At 38.5% G+C, this 3,174-nt stretch overlaps 1 pseudogene; it reads right to left on the reverse strand.

Annotated features, from left to right (window-relative positions):
* Nucleotides 1–1,675: 1,675 nt before the first annotated feature.
* Nucleotides 1,676–2,342, reverse strand: LOC116568762 (annotated as a pseudogene).
* Nucleotides 2,343–3,174: the final 832 nt, after the last annotated feature.

The following is a 3,174-nucleotide window of genomic DNA, read 5'->3' on the forward strand; positions in this document are numbered from 1 at the left end:
TATAGTTTTTTTTTTTTAAGATTTTATTTATTCATCCGACAGAAAGAAATCACAAGTAGACAGAGAGGCAGGCAGAGAGAGAGAGAGAGGGAAGCAGACTCCCCGCTAAGCAGAGAGCCTGATGCGGAACTTGATCCCAGGACCCCGAGATCATGACCTGAGCCGAAGGCAGCGGCTTAACCCACTGAGCCACCTAGGTGCCCTCATTTATAGTTTTTATTTGCATTTTCATGATGATCAGTGATGATGAACATCTTTTCATGTATCTGTTGGCCATCTATATGTCTACTTTGAACAAATGTCTGTTCATGTCTTCTGTCCATTTTTAAATGGGTTATTTGTGGTTTTTTTTTTTTTTTAGTTGTTGAATTATTTAAATTCTTTATATATTTTGGATACTAACCCTTTATCATGTATGTCATTTGCAAATATCTTTTCCCATACAGTAGGTTTACTTTTAGTTTTGTTGATTGTTTCCATCACTGTGCAGAAGCTGTTTATTGATGAAAGCAGTTTATTTTTGCATTTGTTTCCCTTGCCTTAGGAAACATATCTAGAAAAAAGTTGCTGTGGCTGATGTCAGAGAAATTACTGCCTGTGTTCTCCTGTAGGATTTTGATGGTTTCATGTCTCACATTTAGGTCTTTAACCCATTTTGAATTTATTTTTCTGTACAGTGTAAGAAAGTGGCCCAGTCTCATCATTGTTTTGCATGTTGCTGTGCAGTTTTCCCAACACCATTTGTCTGGACAGTAGCCAGACAAATCATTTTCCATCAGATATTCTTTCCTGCTTTGTCTAAGATTAATTCACCACATAGCTGCAAGTTCATTTCTGGGTTTTCTATCTGTTCCATTGATCTATGTGTCTATTTTGGTGCCAGTAACATACTGCTTATAATATACCTTGAAGTTTGGAATTTTAATGCCTCTATCTTTGTCTTTTTCTTCTTCCAGACTGTTTTTGCTATTCAGGGTCTTTTGTGGCTCCATACAAATTTTAGAGTTGTTTTTTCTAATTCTATGAAAAATACTGTTGATATTTTGATAGTGATTACATTAAGTGTGTAGATTGCTTTGGGTAGTATAGACATTTTAACAATATTTTTTTTCTTCTAATCCATGAGCATGGAATGTCTTTCCATTTCTTTGTGTCATATTCAATGTTTTCATCTGTTTTATAGTTTTCAGAGTACAGGCCTTTCGTCTCTTTGATTAGGTTTATTCTTAAATATCTTACTATTTTTGGTGCAATTATAAGTGGAATTATTTCCTTAATTTCTTCCTCTGATGCTTCATTATTGATGTATCATGCAAAAATCTTTATATGCAAGTTCTCTTGCATAGTTAGAATGTCTGAAAACACAGGTCTTCCTTCCTGGTTGACAATAAGTACTTGGAGTTAAGATTGCAGCTACAGTCCATTTGCCAGTTTCTCTTCAGTAGTAGCTTCTTTTATTTGACTCCCTGAAGGATTTCAAATTCATAACTTCAGAAAAAGGTACTTGAAAAATTAACAAATCATTTCAGGTTTTAGTCCACCTAGTAGATATCACAACTGTACATAATATGCCTATAGCTCCATTTTAAAATTATCAAATTTAGGTGATATTAAGTTCTGATTGTAAGAGAAGAACTAAGTTTGCTTATACCACTTCCATCTACCTTCATCCCACTTAAAAATGTGTAATGCACTGGATGATGGTAGAGATGGGGCCACATTTACTCAACCCTGGCCTGCTCAGGCTTGCAGCTGATGAATTCTCAGCTGCTGGATTATCTCCTTTAGTCTCTTTGCCACCTTGTGGTTTAAGGTTTTCTGGGTGTCTGTGTTGGTAATTGTTGCAGCACTACTGACGCTGAGGTGGCTGCTGACCTTGGGTCTCATCTCCTTAATTTTCCTCATCTTCTTCATTGCCATTCTCTCTAGGCTGTCTTTAGCAAGAAGGTCCTAGCAGAATCATGGTCTATAACCCTGATACACATTATGTCTTTCTGGTCTACCTGTTATCCTCCACCCTGGTTGTCTGCACCTTCCATCTCTTCTCTCTGCATAGGAGGGGCAGAATACAGGAGGTGAACACCCATAGGGTCTCCACATGTAGTAAGGTGAGAACTGCTGCCTGTGGTAGGGCATGCACTATGGGGCTTGGCCTTTGGGAACACTTTCTTATCCTATTTCTTTTCCTCACTCTCACTATTCTGGTAATTCTGCTGGTAATTGACTGGACGACCACTCTCCAGGCAGTGGACAGTATGGATAATGTCTATAATGGTTTCCCCATGCTTTCTCTCTAAGATAACTATTACACAGATAGGATAATAAAAATTAAACCTCAACATCTGCTAAGTTTTCATTTGTCCATATTGAATGCCCATTGTGATACAACTAGGAATAGAGAGGAACTTCCTCCATCTAATATACAGTATCAATGAAAAACTTATAGACTATATCATTGATACTTTTTTTTAATTTATTTTTTATTTTTTATAAACATATATTTTTATCCCCAGGGGTACAGGTCTGTGAATCACCAGGTTTACACACTTCACAGCACTCACCAAAGCACATACCCTCCCCAATGTCCATAATCCCACCCCCTTCTCCCAAACCCCCTCCCCCCAGCAACCCTCAGTTTGTTTTGTGAGATTAAGAGTCACTTATGGTTTGTCTCCCTCCCAATCCCATCTTGTTTCATTGATTCTTCTCCTACCCACTTAAGCCCCCATGTTGCATCACCACTTCCTCATATCAGGGAGATCATATGACAGTTGTCTTTCTCTGCTTGACTTATTTCGCTAAGCATGATATGCTCTAGTTCCATCCATGTTGTCGCAAATGGCAAGATTTCATTTCTTTTGATGGCTGCATAGTATTCCATTGTGTATATATACCACATCTTCTTGATCCATTCATCTGTTGATGGACATCTAGGTTCTTTCCATAGTTTGGCTATTGTGGACATTGCTGCTATAAACATTCGGGTGCATGTGCCCCTTTGGATCACTACGTTTGTATCCTTAGGGTAAATACCCAATAGTGCAATTGCTGGGTCATAGGGCAGTTCTATTTTCAACATTTTGAGGAACCTCCATGCTGTTTTCCAGAGTGGCTGCACCAGCTTGCATTCCCACCAACAGTGTAGGAGGGTTCCCCTTTCTCCGCATCCTCGCC

This window comes from Mustela erminea, chromosome 11, assembly GCF_009829155.1.
Source record: "Mustela erminea isolate mMusErm1 chromosome 11, mMusErm1.Pri, whole genome shotgun sequence".
NCBI lineage: Eukaryota > Metazoa > Chordata > Mammalia > Carnivora > Mustelidae > Mustela > Mustela erminea.